We start from the raw sequence: 7,948 nt of genomic DNA on the forward strand, positions 1-7,948 counted from the left end.
ACTTCATCATTTCTTCTAGTCACTTTAGCTTCTCTGTGTTCAAGAACACATTTCAGAGTTGCTTCCGAAATGGACTTTTTTCTTTCTTTCTTGTTTTTTTTTTAATGACCTTTTTATTTCTTTCTGAATGGTGCTCTTGATGTCATCCTACAACTCTTCTGGTCTTTGGTCATTTGTGTCTAATGCATCAAATCTTTTCTTGAAGTAGTTTCTAAATTCAGGTGGAATATACACAGGGTTATAATTTGGCTATCATTGGATTGTTTTAATTTTCTTCAACTTCAGCATGAAGTTGCATACGAGCAATTGATAGTTTGTTCAACAGTCGTCCACGGACTTTGTTTTAACTGTTGATATTGAACTTCTCCATCGTCACAATTATAGTCACTTTGATTCTTGTGTATTCCATCTGGTAAAGGCCATGTGTATAGTTACTGTTTATACTGTTGATAAAAGGTATTTGCAATGAATAAGTCAGTTAGTCTTGCAAAATGCTATCATGCTATCTCTAGCCTCGTTTCTGTCACCAGGGCCATATTTTCCAACTACCAATCCTTGCTCTTCATTTTAACTTGTATTCCAATCATCTGGAATTACCAATGCATCTTGATTGCATGTTTGATCAATTTCAGATTGAGGAAATTGGTACAAGTTTCTATTTCATCATCACTGGCTTTAGAGGTTGGTGTGTAAATTTGAAGAATACTGTTATTAATTGGTTTTGCTTGTAGGTAAGTGGTTATTATCCTATCACAGATGGGATTGTATTTCAGGGTAGATCTCGAAATGCTCTTTTTAATGATGAATGCAGTGCTGTTCAACTTCAATTCGATGTTCCTGACTTAGTAAACCATATGATTGTCCAATTCAAAATGGCCAATGCAAGTCATTTCAACTCACTAATGCTTCAGATATGTGTTACATTTCTTTTTCACAATCTTTTTTTTATTATTATTCATACTTCATACACTCCACATTCTTATTATTAATGAATATTTGCAGCTGTTTCTTATCATTTGTAGTTGTATCCCATGGGCTAGTGAAGGTCTCAAAAGCTATGCTGCATCTGCATCATAAGATCAACTCTACTTTGAGGAAGGAATTATTCCCCAGTCTTACTTTGTTGTTAAGTGCCGTTGAGTCGGTTGCGACCCTATACAGGGTTTCCGAGGGTGTAAATCTTTACGGGAGTAGAAAGCCTCATCTTTTGCCCGCGGAGCGGCTGGTAGTTTCGAACCGATACCTTAAGGTTCGCAGCCTGATTCATAACCACTACGCTACCAGAGCTCCTTCTAACCTGAGAGACTCATTTCCCAGCAATATATCTGACAGTGTTCAGTTGCTGTTTATAAGGTTTTCAGTGGCTAACCGTTCAGAAGGGATCTGCCTGTCCTCCTTCCTCATCCATCTTAGTCTGGAAGCGCCACTGAAATCTGCCCAGTGTGAGTGACCCTGCTGGTATTTAAAATCCTGATGGTACATTTCCAGCATCACAGCAACACACAAGCCACCACAGTAAGTGAAATTGACAGACGATTGTGGTAAGGGAAGGGGCTCATCTATTTATTTAATGATGTACTTCTAAGCCATTTTTAGGGTGTGGACCCAGTGAATATCTTCATGTTTTAAATCGTCCTTCCGGAAAAAATCTTATTGCATTTTGCTTGTATGGGGGTGGGCGGGTGGGAGATAGGGTGAGTTTTCACCCCCCTTTAACTTCAGTAATAGATTTATGAGGTTCTATGTATGGCGCTGTGGGTTAATGCACCAGACTGCAAAGCCATTTGAACTGCAAGGTTGGTGGTTCAAGCTCACCAGCTGCTCCTTGGAAACCCTATGCAGGATCGCTATGGGTCGGAATCGACTCGACGGCACTTAACAACAACAACATGTATCTTAACTTAACTCTTTGTAAAGTCGGTGTGAACTGCAAGAATAGCAGTTCAAGCTCATCAGCTGCTCCTCAGAAATCCTGTACAGGGTCGGTATGGGTCAGAACCAGTTTGATGGCCCTTTACAACAACAGTGTACCCCAAGTTAAGAACTTTAGTTCTGATTTAACTATGTGCATCTTTGAGATACATCATGCAAAGTAATTGGCCTCTCTCTTAAAGCCCTCACAAAACAACGTCTTCTGAATTTTTTAGCATCTAATTTTAGTCCATGGGAATAGTGACATGTCCCGGGATTTACATCAACTTTATAGAAGGTATTGAGAATCCAGTGGAAAGTCCTGTCCCTTCCCCTTCTGTAGCTATTTTCACCTGCCCTTTGGGAGCAGTAGGCACACCTTTAGTAACAAGCAAGGCTCTGGGGAGGCAGGTTCCCTCTTGGTATTTGGCCTTGTGCTGAGCGGAGAGTAAGGTCACTCTAGTGGGAACTGAAAGTAATTGCTCTGTGAGCCACTAGAACAGCCTTCTGGCTTTAGGTGATCTGGCTGTAAACCTGCAGAGATTTCACAAGAACCACTCCCTTTGAGTTAGAGGAACAGGAGAGTGATGATGGTAACTTTGCACATCCCCAAAGTGCAAATACTCTTCTCTGCCATTCTTTACATGATCCCTTTCTCATCTTTTTATATGCTAACCTCAGGGTCAGCAGTTCAAAACTACCAGCCATTCCACAGGAGAAAGATAAGGCTTTCTGCTCCTGTAAAGATTTACAGCCTCGGAAACCCTGTACAGGGTTGCTATGAGTCAGAACCGACTATACAGCACATAACAACAACAACAGACAGTAAACCTTCAGTCAATGCACAAGAAAATGTTAATAATAATAAAAGAAATTGATAGACTGATAACATTTTTAAATGCTTTATGTGTATTGCCAATACAGCATTGCTTTCCCAATTTTTATTAAAGTGAACCTTCGACTCCATTTATTCATGCAACAGATTTTTTGAGCAGCTTCTGGTGCCAGCTGTATACTTCAAACTGTAGGTATAACACCCAAGAAGACAGATGAGGTTCCTGTCTTCAAACCTTGTATACATTCTCCAGGGCAATTGGAGGGTGGGGAGGAAGCAGATATCAAGTAACAAAATGCATCATTATTTAACTACAATCATGAAACGTGGTACAAAAGAAACTATAGAGAGCTAAAAGGATAAATAACACTCATAATTGGAGTGGTGGAACCCAATACTATACTGTTATTGTTGTTGTTAGGTGCCGTTGAGTTGCTACTGACTAATTGCAGCGCTATGCACAGCAGAATGAAACACTGCCCAGTATTAGGCACTCTATAGGCATCGTTTATTTAAGCCTCAAAGCAAGGCACCATTATTATTTCCATTAGGCAAATCAGAAAACCAAGTAACAAGGGCATGGGGTAGCTTACCATTTTTTGTGCAGTTACCAAAATATCAAAGCCAGGATTTTAACCAAGGCAGTTCAACTCCATAGTCTTCACCCAAAACCACTACATAATGGCTTCTCTGAGAGAGAGAAAACCTTGTAATCTAGATTCTTACGGCTAGATCAGGTTAGCCAAGCTCTTTACCACCTCTTGTGCCTTGAAATGGGAAGAGAAGGAGCTAGAAAAAGGTCAGTGTGACTGGAGTCTAGAGAGGAAGGAGGAGAGTCCAAGGGGACAGGTGATGGGAACTGGGCAGTATGAGGCCATAGACAGGAGTAGAGAATTCTTCTGATTGTATTATGTCAATGTTAGAGCTAAATGCCTCCAGTCGAGAAGACCCTCACATACCCATGGTATAAGAACATTGAGGGATGCTATCTTAAGCTGGCTACATTATCACAAGTTAATTCAATATTGTGTGTATATGCATGCATATGAGTACATGTGTAGTTAGATAGATGTGTCTCTAAGTGACACAAATGGTTTGTACTCAGTGTTGATAGTTCAGACCCACCCAGCAATTCCCCAGAAGAAATGCCTGGCGGTTTGCTTCTGTTAAGACGACAGCTCAGGAAGTCCTATGGAACCGCTCTCTGTAACACACAGGCATGCCGTGGGTCAGAATGAACTCAGCAGCAATGCAATGCATTTGATTTTGGATGATAGGTGCAGGTACAGATGGAGTCCTTGGGTAGTAAGAATGGTTAATTGCTCAGCTGCTAACCAAAAGGTTGGAGGTTCAAGTCCACTAACAGTTACCTGAGAAGAAAGGCTTAGTGATCTACTTCCATAGAAGTAGTGATTAAAAACATTATGGAGCATAGTTCTCTTCAGAGTAGGAGTCAACTGGAAAGCAACTGATAGATAACAGCAGGCCTCCTTGGTGATATTTGATGTGTTCAATATCCCTGCCCCGTTGATGTCTCTTCCAAGCAGAGATGCTTGCTACTTTTCGAGGTCTGGCAGAATTTTTTCTTAATGGATTGTGTTAGAATATTAATCATCATAGACAACCTGAGTGCCAGGGATTGCTTTCCACACATTCTCCCACTGCACCCTCACAACTACGTGAAGTAGATGTCATAATCCATATTTTTCAGATAAACATATTTAATGGAATTAACTGATTTACCCAAAGTCCTGCTGGCTAATATGGGCATTTGGTCTTGCACCCAAGTTTACATGAGGCCAAAGGTACACCCTTTTAATCCTCTGCTACCTTGCTTCCCTGCACATACTACTCCCATTCTACAGATGTGAAAACTGTCCCAATGTAGTAATAGAAATGAGTTTCAAGCTTGGGTTTCACAGTGTTTCTTTTTCTAGCCAGCAGCTAAATCTTATAGCGAGTGGGCAAAAAAAGACAAAACAAAGAAAGGAAACTGAATAGAGCAGCATGAACTTTCACCCACACCTAAGCTAGTCTTGCATTCATAGTACAGATTTACTGTTTCCACCAGTGCCTCAGCTGAACTAGCAACACTGGCACAAGTTAGAGGGAGCTAGGGGAGTAAGGTTTAAGAGGAGGAACCTGTATTTGGGTGTTAACCAGTAGTTGTTTGAAAGGGTTATTATTCTATGCCCATGTATTTGTTGTTAACTGCCCTCAAGTTGATTCTGACTCATTGCAACTCTGTACGAGGCTTCTGAGGTTTCTTTAAATCTTTGCAGGAGCAGAAAGCATCATCTTTCTTCCATGGAGCAGCTGGTGGGCTCAAATCACGACCTTGTAGTTCACAGTCCAGTGCTTATCTTATGAAGTCACCACTTCTTGTTGTTGTTAAGTGCCATAGAGTCGGTTCTGATTCACAGCAACCCTGTATAGGATTTCCGAGGAGTAACTGATGGGATTGAACTGCCAAACTTGTGATTCGCAGTCCAGTGCTGATCCTACAGCTCCATACCTGAAGTCTCTGCTAGAGGAGCTCAAAACATAAGCATATTCATTCCCTGTTGTTGTTGTTGTTGTTGTTGTTGTTGTTGTTAAGTGCCATCGAGTCGATTCTGAGCCATAGTGACCCTGTATAGGGTTTCCGTTCACTGGGAAGTCAAAAAAATAAAAATTAAGCCAGTAAAATGGATAAATCTTACAGTTTAATGGAAATGTAACTGTATAAAGTTATAGAAATGGCAATTAGAATAATATCCAATTATATATAACATATTTTTAAGGTTCTGGTTTTCCCCAATGCCATTTTAGTTGAAAACATACCATTGTGTTGTTTGTGGAAGTAGAGAACACATATTAATCTCTGTAGGAACTTGGCTGTAATGCAGCGAGGACAGCACTATTGGGGAATAAAGTGGAAATCTGTGAGCAGCAGTGTTCATTGGACTCTTATGGGTTCATGTCTTCTTCCCCCACCTTCAGTCTTTACCCGTGCCCGGGATCCACTTTTCTTGTTTAAACAAATCACGTCTGTTTGGTAAAATGCGTCCCTGCTCCGTTGCATGAAACCGTTTAGGATACTCAAAGGTGACAATGTTTAGAATACTAGTTCCCAAGCCAGAAAAAAACAACCATCTCCAGGAATTTTGTAAAAGTCTCCACTTTTTTTTGGGTGGGGGGAAGTGGGGGAAAGTTCATTTCTTTCCATTCACTTCAGTTTTAATAAAACAGTTTGAGGACTGGTAAGCTGAAGAATCGAGGTAACCAGGACGGTGCTGGTGGAACATGGCAGAGCCCTGAAGACCCCGTAGGGATCTGGGAAAGCTGCATTCTCTGTGTAATTCTGACTCGGTATCATGGAAGCCTTCCTGCTGCAAAATGCACAAGACAAGGCATTCTGTGCAAACCTGGCTGAGATTTCAGTTTTGTCTTGTTTTGCTCCAGTTACTTTTCAATGACTATTCTCCTAAGAGCGATGGAGAAGCAACCCCACATCAGTCACCTGGTCTGTTTAGCCCTGTAGCCACAGAGAAGCCACCACCTGTCGGCTGACCTCAATTGCCTTATATGTAAAGTGGGAACATACACTCTGGCATGTCCAGACTCACTGTCAAGTTCAAAAGGGGAAATGGAGGTGGAAGCACTTTGAACAAAGCACTCAAGACAGCAAGGTGGTATTCATGCTAAATAGGGTGCTTAAACCAAGTTTATAAATGCCTATGGGAGCTACTTCCTCATTTCTCTTCTGCAGCATTCAAGGGCAGAGTAGAATCTGCTCATTACCTGTCAAGCACCTAAACATGACCTTGGAGAGCATCCACCCAGAAAGAGTCTGTAACGATTGCCACACAGTTTATGGCAGAGGTAGTCAAGGGCAAAGCTGGAGTATAGCCCCACCTCCAGACCCTTTGCTCTTGACCGTACACTCTAGAAAATATAAAGACCAGTTACCATCAAATAAGTTCTATCTCATGGTGACCTCATGTGGTTAGAGTAATGTCATACTCCATAGGGTTTGCAATGACTGGATTTTCCAAAGTACATCACCAGCCCTTTCTTCCGAAATGCCGCTGGACAAACATCCAGCGTTTCAATTAGCAGCCAACCACACTGGCCATCTCCACCGCTCAGGGACACCTCACACTCAATGCATCAATATTTTTATTTTCCTTTAAAAAAAAAAAAAAAGGTCACAGTAGCTGCTGTTGATGGGATGCTTGTAATGCACTAGAAAGAACTGTGCCTTTTATGCACCTACTCAGAGAGGATGTGGGAACATTGGTGATGGAATTCTCACCTCCCATGTGCAAGACTCAGGTCAATTCCAGACCTATGCATCTCAGGCACCACCCCTACTTGTCTGTTAGTGGACGTTTACATGTTACCAGGATATTGAAAAACTTCAAGAGAGCTTCCAGACTAAGACAGAAAAAAAAGAAAAAGTAAACCTTTGTTGCAGGGAGGGGATCGTAATCATTGAAATGATAAAACCGTTGAATTTGTTGAATGTAAAGCTGATGGTCTTCTCTGTTAACCTTCACTCAATTCACAATACAAAGTTTAAAAAAGAAGAAAAAAGGCTTGGCAATCTACTTTGGAAAATCAACCAGTGAAGAGTCTATGGATCAGACCCTATTGCATAACCTATTATGGGAATGAAGTCCTGATGTGGTACTATAGGATAAGCACTGGACCCCAAGGTCGGTTTGAACTGCAAGGTCAGCAGTTCAAACGCACCAGCTGCTCCTCGGAAACCCTATGCAGGGCTCTGTGTGTCAGAAAGAACTCAGCAGCACTTAACAACATTGTGGGAATGGCACAAGATCTTGTTCTGTTGTGTGTGAGGTTGCCATGAATTGAGGGCCAACTCCACAGCAGCTAAAAAATGTTGTTAAGAGTCAGTACCAACTCATAGTGACCTTATGCACAGCAGAACGAAACACTGCCTGGTCCTGGGCCAACCTCACTACTGCTGCCACGCTTGAGTCCATCAATGCTGCCACCTGGCCAATCCATCTTATTGGGGGTATTCCTTTTTTTCTCTGACCCTCCACCTTACCAAACATGATATCCTTCTCCATCGAATGTTCTCTCCTGACAATGTGTCCAAAGTATGAGAGACAAAGTTTGGCCATCTAGGCCTCTAAGGAGCACTCTGGCTGCACTTCTTCCAAAATGGATCTTTTGGTTCTTTTGGCAGTC

General features: G+C 41.7%; 1 protein-coding gene across 1 annotated transcript in view; it reads left to right on the forward strand.

The window, feature by feature from the left end:
• The window catches only part of FRMD4B (FERM domain containing 4B), a 295,958-nt gene that overhangs the window by 49,898 nt on the left and 238,112 nt on the right, over nt 1-7,948 (forward strand). The gene's annotated exons all lie outside the window — the stretch shown is intronic.

The sequence above is a fragment of the Chrysochloris asiatica genome, unplaced genomic scaffold (genome assembly GCF_000296735.1).
Source record: "Chrysochloris asiatica unplaced genomic scaffold, ChrAsi1.0 scaffold00080, whole genome shotgun sequence".
NCBI classification, from domain to species: Eukaryota; Metazoa; Chordata; class Mammalia; order Afrosoricida; family Chrysochloridae; genus Chrysochloris; species Chrysochloris asiatica.